Source organism: Molossus molossus, unplaced genomic scaffold, assembly GCF_014108415.1.
Source record: "Molossus molossus isolate mMolMol1 unplaced genomic scaffold, mMolMol1.p scaffold_m16_p_30, whole genome shotgun sequence".
Lineage (NCBI taxonomy): Eukaryota > Metazoa > Chordata > Mammalia > Chiroptera > Molossidae > Molossus > Molossus molossus.
In genome coordinates this window covers 2,632,849-2,647,611 of record NW_023425367.1, presented here as the reverse complement: position 1 = coordinate 2,647,611, position 14,763 = coordinate 2,632,849, and positions in this window count along the sequence as shown.

Sequence of the window (14,763 nt, the reverse complement as noted above, 5' to 3'; positions counted from 1 at the left end):
CTAGTTTTGGAAAAAAAATTATGCTGGCCTCATAAAATGAGTTTGGAAGTCTTCGTTCATGTTAAATTTTTTGAAATAGTTTTTTAAAAATGGGTGTTAGTTCTCCTTTGAATGGTCAGAAAAACTCCTCTGTAAAACCTTTCAAGCTGGGGCTTTTGTTTACTGGGAGTTTCTTAATTACCACTTTAATTCCCATAGTTGTTATTGGTCTGTTCAAATTTTCTATCTCTTCTTGGTTCAGTTTAGGGAGACTTTGTGTTTTAAAACTTTGTCCATTTTTGTTTGTTTGTTTGTTTTGTTTTGAGTGGTTACATTTTATTTATTTATTTTATTAATTTATTTTTGTTATAGATGTTTCTCCTTTTCCCCCTACTTATTCTCCCCTTCCGCCATCCCTGCCCTGTCCCCAGCTTTGTTGTCCATGTCCATTATTCATGCATACATGCATATAAGTTCTGTGGTTTATCTCTCCCTCAACATCCTCTCTTCTGGGGATTGTCAGTCTGTACTCCACTTCCATGTCTCTGGGACTACCCCATTCCTCATACTGTTATGTTTATAATACTTCATAAATAAGTGAGATCATATGATACTTGTCTTTCTCTGTTTGGCTTATTTCACTTAGGATAATACTTTCCAGGTCCCTCTGTAGTCTCTCAAAGGACAAGAGATCTTTCTTTCTTTCTTTCTTTCTTTCTTTCTTTCTTTCTTTCTTTCTCTCTCTCTCTCTCTCTCTCTCTCTCTCTCTCTTTCTTTCTTCTTTCTTTCTTCTTTCTTTCTTTCTTTCTTCTTTCCTTCCTTCCTTCCTCCCTCCCTCCCTCCCTCCCTCCCTCCCTCCCTCCCTCCCTCCCTCCCTCCCTCCCTCCCTTCTTTCTTACTTTCTTTCTTTCTTTCTTTCTTTCTTTCTTTCGTTCTTTCTTTCTTTCTTTCTTTCTTTCTTTCTTTCTTTCATCCTCACCTGAGGATATTTTTCCATTTTTTGTACAGATAGAGTGGGAGGCAGAGAGAGGAAGGGAGAGAGAGAGAGAAACATCAACGTGAAGGGACACATCGAGTGGCTGCCACCCGCATGACCAACCAGGGCCAGGGACAAACTGCAACCGAAGTACGTGCCCTTAGCGGGAACCGAACCCGGGTCTCTCCGGACCGCAGGCCAACGCTTTAATAGCTAAGCCAAAATGGCCAGGGCAGAGATCTTTCTTTCTTACAGCTGCGTAGTACTCCATTGTGTATATGTACCACAGCTTTTTGATCCATTCGTCTACTGATGGACACTTGGGCTGTTTCCAGATCTTAGCTATTGTAAATAGGGCTGCTATGAACATGGGGTTACATATATTCTTTCTGATTGGTGTTTCAGGTTTCTTAGGGTATATTCCTAGAAGTGGGATCACTGGGTCAAATGGCAGCTCAATTTTGAATTTTTTGAGGAAACACCATATTGTTTTCCATAGTGGCTGCACCAGTCTGCATTTCCACCAGCAGTGTACTAGAGCCCCCTTTTCTCCACACCCTCGATGCTTTTTCTTTTTAATCTTTATTGTTGAATGTAGAATGTATTACAGATGTTCCTCATTTTTCCCCCATTGACACCCTCCTCCTCACTCCCTCCACCCCTCCTGCCTTTTCCCACACTATTGTCTGTGTCCATTGGTTATGCATATAAGTTCTTTGGTTTATTTCTTCCCACCCCCCAACCCCTGTCCCTTTGAGGTTTGTCAGTCTAGCAATGAATTTGTGCTTCTTAATCCCTTCACCTTTTTCACCCATTCCCCCAACACCCCTCCCATCTGGCAACCAACAAAATGTTCTCTGTATCTATGAGAATGTTTCTGTTCTACCTGTTCATTTTGTTTGTAGATTCCATTGTTGATAGATATGTATTCATTGCCATTCATATATTTCATCTTTTTCTTCAAAAAGACCCTTCATCATTTCATATAATAACGGTTTGGTGGTGATGAACTCCTTTATTTCTTGTCTGGGAAAGTCTTTATATGGCCATCAACTCTAAATGACAGCTTTGCAGGATAGAGTAATCTTGGTTGTAGGTTCTTGCTTTTCATCATTCTGAATATTTCTTGCCACTCCCTTCTGGCCTGCAAAGTTTCTTTTGAGAAATCAGCTGACAGTCTTATGGGGGCTCCCTTGTAGGTAACTAGCTGCCTTTCTCTTGCTGCTTTTAAGATTCTCTCTTTGTCTTGAACCTTTTGCATTTTGATGATGATGTGTCTTGGTGTGTGCCTCTTGCGGTTCATCTTGTTTGGGACTCTCTGTGCTTCCTGGACTTGTATGTCTGTTTCCTTCACCAAGTTAGGAAAGTTTTCTGCCATTATTGTTTCAAACAGGTTTTCGATTTCTTGTTCTCGCTCTTCTCCTTCTGGCACCCCTAAGATGAGAATGTTGGCATGCTTGAAGTTGTCCCAGAGGCTCCTTACACTATCCTCATTTTTTTTGGATTCTTTTTCTGTTCTAATTGAGTATTTTTTGCTTCCTTATATTCCAAATCGATGGTTTGCTTCTTGGATTTACGTACTCTACTATTGAATCTGTGTAAATTATTCTTTATTTTAGTTAATGCCTCCTTCAATTCTGACTGGTTTCTTTTTATGCTCTTGAGGCCCTCCCTAAGTTCACTGAGGTTCTCACTAAGTTCATTGAGCATCCTTATAAGCAGTATTTTGAACTCAGTATGTGTTAGGTTGCTTATCTCCTAACTAGGTTGTTTCGCTTAGTTCTTTTATTGGGGTTTTATTCTGTTCGTTCATTTGGGACCTGTTTCTTTGTCTCCTCATTTTGGCTGCCTCCCTATGTTTGTTTCAGTGTATTACTTAACGAGAGGTATGGGGCTCGCTGAAACCAGATGCTGCTTGTTTGAAATAATTTAGGAAAACCTGAAGCAGGATCCAAGACAGGCCAATCCTATGGTTAAGCAAGTGGCAACAGCTTGGGTGGGCCTGAAAGTTGGGTGGAGTTGGGCATGAAGGCATCACCAGGGCGGGGTTACCAGTGTGAGCCAGGTTGCTGGAGTCCCAGACATGGCTTCTGTCTGCGGCCCCAGGGAAGGGCTCACCAAAGGAACAAAGGCCTCTGACAGTATGTTTGTCCTGGAGAAAACCCCCTCTCCAGCCCTCGCTCCAGTGCCAAACAGCTCAGTTCTTCCCTGTATGTCTCTGGTGCCCCTCGGCCTGCCTCCCCTCCAAGCTTAGAGGTTGAGAGTTCGATTAAGTTCGTGCGCCAGCCCTTTAAGGAGCTGCTGGTGTTCCAGCTGCTTCAGCTTCCCTGAGCCTCAGTTCCCGCTGGTTTTTCCAGCCAGAAGTAATGGGGACTTTTCTTCCTGGCACTGGAACCCTGAGCGGGGCACCTGGTGTGGGACGGGGACCCCCTCAGTCCTCAGGAAGGACCTTCCCAGCCGAGGTAGCCTCCTGATTTTTATCCACCACACATGGGTGTGGGACCAGCTCATCTTGCCACTGCCTCTTGTGCTTCCGCCCCTCCTACCAGTCTGGATGTGGCTGCTGCTTTAATTCCGTAGCTGTAGGACTTCCATTCAGCTTGATTTCAGGTGGTTTGGAATGATGGTTGTTCTGTAGTTTAGTTGTAGCTTTGATGTGGTTGTGGGAGGACATGATTCCTCATTTACCTACCCGCCACCTTGACCAGAAGTCCCCCAAACTTTGTCCATTTTGCTTAGATTGTTGAGTTTGTTGTTGTATAATTGTTCATAATATTTGTTAATGATTCTCTGTATTTATGTGTTTTCAGTTGTTACTTCTCTTTTATTTTTGATATTGTATATTTGGGTTCTCTCTGTTTCTTGATGAGTCTAGAGGTTTATTAATCTTGTTTATCTTTTTGAAAAACCAACTCTTTGTTCCACTGATCTTTTGAATTAATTTTTTGGACACTATATTATTTATTTCTGCTCTGATATTTTTTTAATTTTCTTCTTTCTACTTGCTCTGGGGTTTTCTTTCTGTTTGCTTTCTAGTTCTTTAAGTTGTGAGGATAGATATTATATTAATTTTTGTTTGTTTGTTTCTTGAGGTAGGCTTGTAGTGCTAATAACTTCCTTCTCAGAACTGCTTTTATTGCATCTCATAGATTTTGTGTTGTTGTGTGTTCATTTTTATTGGTTTCCAGTAAGTTTTTTATTTTTTTCTTGATCTCCATGGTAACCCATTCATTGTTCATGACATGCTATTTAGCCTCCATGTTTTCAAATTTGTTTGCATGTTCTTGTTGCAATTGATTTTTAGTTTTGTTCCATTGTGATCCTAGAAGACACTTGATATGATTTCAACCTTCTTGAACTTGTAGACACTTAGTTTGTGCCCTAACATATGGTTTATCTTTGAGAATGTCTCATGTGGACCTAAAAAGAATGTGAATTTTGTGGTTTGGGGGTATAATCCTCTGTAATTATCTATTAAGTCAATTTTGTCTAGTTCTTCAGAGTTTCTTTGCTAATTTTTTGTCTAAAGTATCTATCCAGTGATGTCAGTGAGGTATTGAAGTCCCATGCTATGATTGTTTTGCTATCAATTTCTCCTTTGAAGTCCTTCAGAAGATATTTAATATATTTTTGTGGTCCTATATTAGGTTCATATATGTTTAGCAGGGTTATATCTTCCTGTGGGATAGATCCTTTTAATATTATGTAGTGGCCTTTGTCTCTAGTTATGGCCTTCATTTTGAAATCTATTTTATCGGATATAAAAATTGCTATCCCAGCTTTTTTTCCCTTTCCATTTGCTTGGAATATTTTGTTCCAGCCCTTCACTGTCAACCTCTGTGAGTCTTTTGTTGTGAGGTGTGTCTCTGTCTCTTGTAAACAACATATAGATGAGTCAAGCTTTCTTACCCAATCAGCTTCTCTTTTTTTTTTTTTTATCAGACATTCAATCTATTTACATTTAAGGTGATTATTGATATGTACTTATTTATTGTTATTTGTTTGCTTAGTGTGGTTATATTTTTCTTCCCATTCTACTAATTACAGCATTTTTTCTATCATTTCTTGCAGTGCTGGTTTGGTGCTAATGTATTCCTTTAGACTATTTTTTTTTTTTTATCCTCACCCGAGGACATTTTTCCATTTTTTGTTCAGGTAGAGTGGGAGGGAGAGAGAGGAACAGAGAGAGAGAGAGAAACATCGATGTGAAAGGAACACATCGAGTGGCTGCCACCCGCACAACCGACCAGGGCCGGGGACAAACTGCAACCGAAGTACGTGTCCTTAGCGGGAACCGAACCCGGGTCTCTCAGGACCGCAGGCCGATGCTCCAACCGCTGAGCCAAACTGGCCAGGGCCCTTTAGACTATTTCTGTTTGGGAAGCTCTTTTATTTTGAATGATAGCATTGCTGGATAGAGTAGTCATAGAATCAGATCTTTGTTTTTCATGACCTTGATTACCTCATGCCATTTCCTTCTGGCTGTAGTGTTTCTGTTGAGAAGTCAGCTGATAGCCTAATGGGAGTTTCTTTGTAGGTAATCTATTGCTCATCTTTTGCTGCCTTTAGGATTCTCTTTGTGTTTAATTTTTGGCATTTTAATTACTATGCGTCTTGGTGTGGGCCTGTTTGGGTTCTTTTTACTTGAGGCTCTCTGTGCTTCTTGAACTTGAATGCCTTCTTCCTTCACCAAATTAGGGAAGTGTTTTGTTACTATTTCTTCAAATATATTCTCTAACCCTTGCTCATTTTCTTCTTCTTTGGGGACTCCTATAATGCAATTATTACATTTCCAGTTGTCCCACAGTTCTCTTCAGTGGTCTTGTTTTTGAACTGTTTTTTCCTTTTGGTTTTCTAATTGATTGATTTTTTCTATCCTGTTTTCTAATTCACTGATCTGATCCTCAGCTTCCTCTACTCTGCTGTTTAATCTTTTCAATGTGTTTCTTATTTCTTCTATGTCATTCTTTATTTCTTCTTAGTGATTTTTAATTTTTAGTTGGTTGATTTTTAATGTTTTTGTCTTTAGTCATGATGCTCATGTCCTTACACATGCTGTTGAGCTCCCTCAAGATCATAGCTCTGAATTCTATTTCCCTCAATTTGCTTAACTGCATTTTATTTAACTCATCTTCAGTAGAGCTCTCTTATTCTTTCTTTTGGAAATTGTTTCTTTGTTTCACCATTTTGGCTATCTTAGCGGGTTTTGGAGCCTGCCAAATTTTCCCTGTGGGTGTTGGTGTTTTGCTTTTTGTGGCTCCCTCTACTGGGTTTGGAAGCCCAGGAAAGGTTCAGTTACCCTCTAACTTTTTGTCTGGAGCCTTAGTCAAGGTTACTTGAAGAGCCTTGGTTTCTCAGTTGAATAAAAACTCCCCAGTGTGTTCAGATTAAGGAGACTTCTTGAGGGTGGGGCAGATATGGGTTGTGAATGAGCCTCAATTTGCATTTTAATGGCCCACAGGTTGGGGTTGAATCTTTTAGGGAGGGGCCGCTGCCTCTTCCCAGATCCCTGGGATAAAGTAAGTTGGCCACAGTCCTGTGTGGCTGCTACTCAACAATAGCTCTGAGTGCCCTCCAAAACCTGATTGACTCCACACAGTTCCAGTCCAGTCCACCCTCCCTCTGTGGGAACCCAAATTTAGTGGTTGCGGCTATTTTAGCACTCTGTCTTGGCTCTGCACTGTGAAACCACTTGGGAGTTTAACCCCAAGGGCACTGCTCACAGCTAGGGCCGCTGTTTTTTGTATGCTTCCAGCCCATCTCATGCTTCTGCAATTCTACCAGTATTTAGTCAGTGTACCTTGTGGTCCTCACAAGTTGCTTTTCTGTTGCTTTTTTCTGACAATTTGCCTTTATTTTATTTGTAATTCCAGTTTGGTCCTGGGAGATGTTCTGTGTAGCTTCCATTCACTCCACTACCATTTTGGAATCCTCTTTTCTTCTTGAGTATTTCTCCAATGTCATGTCTTTCTGTAATATGTATGTCCCTTTTTAAAATTTCCTCTGCATAATTCTTCTCTTTTTATTTCTTGCATTGACCTTCTGCAATTGACAAAAACCTGAATGCTGACTCAGTCTACCTGCTGTCTGCACATCCCCCAGCTTTTTTTTTTTTTTTTCTCCTGCCTACTCAACCCCACACATACCTGTTTCCCTCTGTCTTCTCCCTTTTCCTGTGACTTTACTGGACATTACCTGCCTCTCAAATTTTCAGTAAGCTTGGTGTAACCTAAGTGGGTAGTCTGGTGCAACCTAGAGCCCCTGTGACTAACAACCTCCCATGAGGCAGTGTCCACCACCCATTGATTTTCTTTATGGCTTGTTTCTTCTTGTAGGCTAGGGTATTTTCTGACTTAATGTATCAGAGAGGCCCCTCCAGTTTTAGAGCTTTCTGGTGCAGCAGATTTCCCTGAGCTTCTTTGGAGTTCCCTCTTTGATGTCCTTCCAAGCTGAGGTTAATAACCTTCATTCCCTGTAGATGGCACTATGCACATGTACTATGGCAAAGGCATATCTGCAGTCAGTGTAGATGGTTACCAACTTTCCCTTGCCCCACTGGAGAGCCTGGATTAAGGCTATGAGTTCAGCCTGTTGGGCTGAAGTTCCCCTATTCAAGGACTGTGAGCAGATGACATGGTCCTGAGTTACTACTGCTGCTCCAGCATACCTGATTTCTTCCTGAATATAACTGCTCCCATCTGTGAAAATACCTCATCTGATGATGGCAGTGGAACATCCTTGAGGTCTGGCCAGGCTATGTGCATTATATCGATGATCTTCAGGCAGTCATGTAGAGGTTCTTTTGGGTCATCATCAGGGAGCAGACTGGCAAGAATGATGGCCAGCAATTTGAGGTGGGGTTGATCCAGGAGGAGCACATGGAGCTGGGTGACTTGCATGTTTGACATCCAGCACTCCAGAGCACTCCAGAGAAAGGCTTTAACTGGATGGGGTCAGTTGAAGCTAACTCTTGCCCTAGACTTAACTTGTATAACTTTTTTACTATGAGTGTAGTAGCTGCTATTACTCTGATGCTGGCAGGCCATTTGGCTGCTACAGGATCTAGTCTTTTGGATAAGTAGGCTACCAGTCTATTCCAAGATCCCAAGTTTTGAGTGAGGAGTCCCTTTGCTATGCCTCTAGCCTCACTTACATAAAAATGGAATGGTTTTGTAATGTTTGGTAGGGCAAAAGTGGGTGCTGAAATTAGGGCATGTTCTGACTCAGTCTAAGTCAAAGGTAGTGCTCCTCTTTACATGTATACAATGGCTTAGCAATAACTGAGAGTCCTGGGATACATAGGCAGCAGCACCCTACTGCCCCTAGGAATTTATGGACCTGTTTTTCACTTTTTGGGGCCAGGATCCACAAAATTCTCTCTATGTGGCTAAAGGAGTCTATTGGCCCTTTCTGATCATATATCCCAGGTAAATAACCTCTGGGGGACATATTTGAGCCTTTTTGGCCAGACCCAGTACCCTGATGCCTGTAAAGTTCCCAGGAGTTGCTTAGTACCTCTCTGGTTGTTCTCATCTTTTGCTGGTCGGAGAATGTCATCTACATATTGCAGTAGGGTACATTCAGGGTGCTTTTGTCAGGAGGCCTGTAAGTCAGAACTGAGAACCTCATCAAATAGAGTAGGAAAGTTCTTAAAGCCGTGGGGCAGCCTTGTCTGGGTTAATTGCACTAAAAATCCCTCTTCAGGGTCTGTCCACTTAGATGCAAAAATAGGCTGGCTAACATGGGCTAAAAGGATGCTAAAGAAGGCATTCTATAAATCCAGAACTGCATAATACAAGTGTTTTGGTGAAAGTAGGCTCAATCGAGTATAGGGTTTGGGACTGTCAGGTGTATAATCTCAACTTGTTTCCTTCCCTCAAATTTTGCACTGGCCTAAAGACTTTGGTTCCAGGTTTCAACCTTGAAAGTATGGGTGTATTCCAGGATGATTGACAGGGAACCAGAACCCCAGCCTTCTGAACCAACAAATATGAGGAATAATGCCCTTCTTTGCTTTGTGGCTCATGGGGTATTATCTTACCTTGACTGGAGTCACCATGGCAAGCAGCTGAACCACAATTGGTGACTGATGGCCACCTAATTTGGAAAGACTGTTTTCAGCCCAGCCAGAAGGGAAGAGATGTAAGCAGTGACTCGGGATCTGTTTCTGGAGGGCATGGGGTTTCTTCTTGTAAAAGACATTCCTCCAACAAAGAGTATTTTTGAAGGGGAAATTGGGAGTTGACCTGATTTACAGGAAAGTGTGCTTCTTCTCCGATAAATAATATCATAGCCTGTAAATTTCAGAGGAGATCATGCCGCAACAGTGGATAGACATTCAGGCATAACTAGAAAGAGTGTGTAATGGTGCCCTTTCCAAGATTTACAGTTTTGTTAGTGGTCCAAGGATAGAGGGCAGTCTGACCTGTCACTCCTTGAACTAAGGTCTTCTTAGTTGTTAGTGGACCTAGAGGCTCAGTTGGGACTGAATTTGTAGCCCCTGTATCTATTAAGAAATTAACTGGTTTGTCCCCTATCTGTGCAATGATCCTGGGCTCCCGGGGGCTGAGTTAAAAAGAACCCTGGCCCCACCATTTTTCTAAGTTAAAAACAGCTGGGGTATTTCTATTTAGACACTCTTGCTTCCAATGTCCTTTTTTGTAACAGGCACATTGGTTCTTCCCTAGTTGGGACCTAAACCTGCTGTCCTGATCCTTTCTCAAGATTCCTTCCTAAGGTGATCTTTCCCTGTGAGCCCTGTTTCTCTTAAGGCTGATACTACCAGCTTTGCTATTATTTTATCTTGTGAAGCAGAGTGTTTTTCAACTTTCCCCAACACCACTTTACTTCCACACCTGGGATCCCTATTTTCAATTCCCCAAAGTTCAGAGAAGCTTGTTGAAAACTTGCTGCCCCCAAACCCCTTGGGGGGGGGGGCAGATGAGCCGCCTGGGCTGGCACTGAAGAAACATGCCTTTTGGTGGCCTGGCAGCCCTCCCCAGGAAACCCTGTGGACCCTTCTGCCTGTGCACCTGCCTGATGCCCCATTTTCCTGGACAAGGGGCTCTCCACACCATACCCCAATCCTAATGCATGGCACCATGCAGAATGCACAGGGCTGCCCACCAGCAAGAACCCCTTCCTGGCCCACTCTTGTATTGGGGCCTGGGTGCATTGGGGAGATTCACCTCCTCTGACATAGGGAGGGGGCAGAAGGACAAATATCTTGTCTCCATAGATTAACAGGCAAATAATCTAAAATATAGAATTTTAAAAAACCAGTGTTGCCCTCAGAATCTTTCCATTTGATAAACTTTGTTGGACCTAAAACCTGTCCTATTTCTTGTAAATTGGCCATAGAAAAAAACATCTGCTCCTGTATCTAAAATGCCTTTAAATATCTTTCCAAACTGAGCTCTGTTCTGGGGAGACCTTGATTGATTATCTGTGCCTAATAGGCTTCATCTGTAGAGCCGAATCCTCCCTCTCCCCACATTTCCTTTGATAGCACTTTAGCACTTTCCTAGCCACCTGACACAGCAAAATTATAGTTTGTGCTATCCTAGTTTCAGGTAAAACTTGTACAATGGTTTTAGTGGTTTAAATAACTTTTATTTCCCTCAAATAATCAGAATTAATAACTCCAGGCAACACTTAGAACACTTTCACATAAGACTACTCCTTCCCAAGATTAAACCCACTACAGTGATACCTCGGTTCTCGAACGCCTTGACTTTCGACCAAATCGGAATTCGACCAGGAGATTCGAGAAACTTTTGTCTTGGAATCCAAACAAATATTTGGAACTCGAACTTCCGAGATGAGCTGAGTTGAGCCGAATGGCGTTCATTCGGCCCAGCGCGCCTTGCTTGCGTCATCAGTGTGAGTGCAGAGAGAGAGTCACGCTTTGTGGAGAGTGTCACACTTTACACTGAATTTAACCCTTAGACATGGGTCCAAAGAAAGCCAGAAGTGGTAATGCAGACAAAGGTAAGCGGAAAGCTGTGAGAACAACTATTGAGCTGAAGAAAGAAATCATTGCCAAATATGTACAGGGCACACGTGTTTCGGATCTGTCTGCTGAGTATGGCGTGCCAAAATCAACCATCTCTACTTTCCTTAAGAATAAAGCTGTTATAAAGGCTGCCAATGTTGCCAAAGGTGTAACGCTGATAACTAAGCAAAGGCCTCAGATAATGGAGGAAATGGAGAAGCTGCTCCTTATTTTCATTAAAGAAAAAGAGTTAGCAGGTGACAGCATCAATGAGGTCGTTATTTGTGAGAAAGCACTACAAATATTCAGTGATCTGAACAAAGAAACACCTGGTACAAGTGGTGAAGGTGCTTTCACGTTTAAAGCTAGCAGAGGTTGGTTTGAGAATTTCAGACATAGAAGTGGCATACATTGCGTCACTAGGCATGGGGAAGCAGCTAGTGCAAACCAGGAGGCTGCTAATAACTTCATTAAAGAATTTAGTGACTATGTCAAGGCAGAAGGGTTTGTTCCTGAGCAGGTGTTCAACTGCGATGAGACCGGATTATTCTGGAAAAAAATGCCAGCCAACACCTACATAACCAAAGAGGAGAAAGCGCTACCAGGGCACAAGCCTATGAAAGATAGGCTTACTCTTTTGTTTTGTGCAAATGCAAGTGGTGATTGCAAGGTAAAACCCTTGCTTGTCTACCATTCAGACAATCCCAGGCCATTCAAAAGGCACAGTGTAATGAAGAGTAAATTGGCTGTGATGTGGCGGTCTAACACCAAAGCTTGGGTTACCAGACAATTCTTTACAGAGTGGGTGCGTGAAGTTTTTGCACCTCGAGTGAAGGAATACCTGGCAGAAAAAAAATTGCCTTTAAAATGTCTATTAGTGATGGACAATGCTCCTGCTCACCCCCCAGCTTTAGAGGAAGATCTAGTTGATGACGATAGCTTCATCAAAGTAAAATTCTTACCCCCCAATACAACCCCTATTCTGCAACCCATGGACCAACAGGTCATATCCAATTTCAAGAAATTGTACACAAAGGCCCTCTTCCAGAAGTGCTTTGAAGTGACAAATGACACACAGTTAACTCTGAGGTAATTTTGGAAAGAACACTTCAACATCCTAAATTGTGTAAACTTGATTGACACTGCTTGGAGTAATGTCACTCATCGCACATTGTATGCGGCATGGCGAAAACTATGGCCCGAAAGGGACAGTGAGGGTTTAGAAGCTGAGTCAGCTCCTGTCGTTGATGAAGATGTTGCTGTAGTTGATGATATTGTGGCCATAGGAAAGACCATGGGCCTTGACATTCAACAAGATGACATCAACGAACTTGTGGAAGGTCACGCTGCTGAGTTAACCGCCGAGGAACTGATGCACCTACAACAACAGCAGCAGAAGGATATGGTGGAAGAAATTTCTTCTGAAGAAGAGGAGAGAGTGGAGGATATTTCTAGTGGCCTTATTCATGAAATGTGTGCAAAATGGGCAGAAATCGCAAACTTTGTTGAACAACATCACCCTGATAAAGTGGTAGCAAATACATGTAGAGCAGTTAACATTTTTAATGACAATGTTATGTCCACTTTCCGCAAAATTTCTGAAAGGAGAAAAAAACAGCAAACAATTGAAAAATTCTTCCGTAAAGAAATCAGACAAGTAACTGCAGAGAAAGATTCTGATTCTCCTCAGCAAAAGATACAGAGAAAAGAAACACCCAAAGAGCAGTTACCCTCTGTTTTTATTGAAGAGGACTCCCCTTCAAGACAATAAAGGTTGGTACAGGTACAGTAAATGAAACACAATTTACTGTACTTTACAGTACATTTTATTTTATTTTTTTAATACATACTGTACACTTTTATTTCTTGTTGAGACTTATGTTTTTCTACATATTATATACAAATTAGGCCAGTAAATAGGCATTTTCTGGGGCTTGGAACGAATTAATCCAGTTTCCATTATTTCCTATTGGGTTTCATTGCTTCGGTTCTCGAACAATTTGGTTCTCGACCGTCCTCCTGGAACGAATTATGTTCTGGAACCGAGGTATCACTGTATTTCATTAGGTAGTGGCCCATCCCCCTGTTGGAATAGCTTGCAGCCCCATCTTTGGTGTTAATACACATCAGGCAATGGGGCAGAGGTCCAGTCCTGCACTCCCTGAGGTGGTGTGGTAGTGCTCCTGGATTGTAGTCCTGGATTCCACCCTGATTGGAACACCTGAGCATGGGTGACAGACATTTCCCCTAGTGTTTTACAAGGTGGAAGCTGGCCCCTGAATCACTTATTACTCTGTTAACTGCCTGTAGCAACTGAGTTACAAAATATTGATAAGGCACTTCAGGTCCTTATATGATGAATGTAAAATCTAGTGAATTTTTCCCTTTATTGGGGAGTTCTTTCCAAGCCTTCAAAGCACAAATATTAATCACAGTGGTAGCAAAAGACAGTGGGGGAGTCTTTAAGAACTCAGCCTTTCTGAGCTTTCCTCATCTTTCACTACACTTTTTTTCCCCCCACCTTATCAGCCCCTGCATACCCCCACTGAAGATTTGGCCCACAACCTGGGTATGTGCCCTGACTGGAAATGAAAATGGTGACCTCTTGGTGCATGGGTAATTCTCAACCACTGAGCCATATCAGCCAGGCCTTTTGTTGTATCTCTGCCTCCCAGGCACTTTCCTACCTTTGCCCAGGTTTTTCTTGGGGCTCAGTCTGGGGCCCATTATCAGTATTTGTGTCCTAATCAGAACCTTCCTCAAGTTTTTTCCTAAGAGTGTTTACTTTGCAACCCAATGAGGTCTTCTAGGCACTAGGGCTGCTATCCATGTTTAGACTAAGCATAACAAAGTTGAGGAAGACACAGTAGGAACAAAAACAAGGTAAGACACACAAGACAGAAAATTTTGCTTCATCCATCTGGGCGCTCCCCTAGCAAAGATTTCAGACACATCTTGGCATGTGGCAGGTTGAAATAAGCCCCCAACTCGGATCAGGTTTGCTGGTGGAACACCACAGTGCTCCAAGAACCTGATACTACCTTTTAGCCATATGAGGCCATCACAGAACCACAGGGTAGAACTCACAACAAATGTCATGGAGTATGATTACTCACACACAATTACATTCAGTCACACTCACACACTGAATTTCCTTCCAGAAATTCTCTATTCTGAGCAGCACCTATGCCGCTTAGGAGGTAATCAGTCTCCCTTTCCACCTCAGTGGTAGGTCTGAAAAAATAGAATTTGCCCGATTTGAACACCCCTACTGTCTTAGGGGAATTCCCAGGAGAAGAGAGGCTGCACCCTCTAACTCTCATCCAGATAGACCGGACACCCAGAACTCACCTCCAGACGCTTCTACCAGTTCTCCTTCAACCACTTTGGAATATCCTGGCCACTCATTGGAAATCCAAGTAGGATTTTTGGAGCCCTGGAACTCGGGGCATGTCCCATCAGATCTATAGGGGTCCAGTGGCCAGATCGGGAGAGACTGCCCATCCTAGGTGTCTAGACTTTGGTGTCACAAAACACCAAGAATCTCTCTGGGGTCTCCAAATGTTTTAATGTATCAGCGAAAGTATAAACGAGCACTTTATTCTTGCTGGAGGGCTGCGGAGGGCATAGTCTACCTTCAGATCATCAGCCACAATTCTTTTTGCTTGTCTGATTTTAGAGACAGAAGCCCCATCGTCTTTCTGCCCCCTCCCTCCGAGGACCAGTACAATAGTGGGAGTGACAGCAATTACAGAACTCAAAATTAGTATTATTCACTGGGCTCATGAATACCTGCAAATACTGATACTGGAAA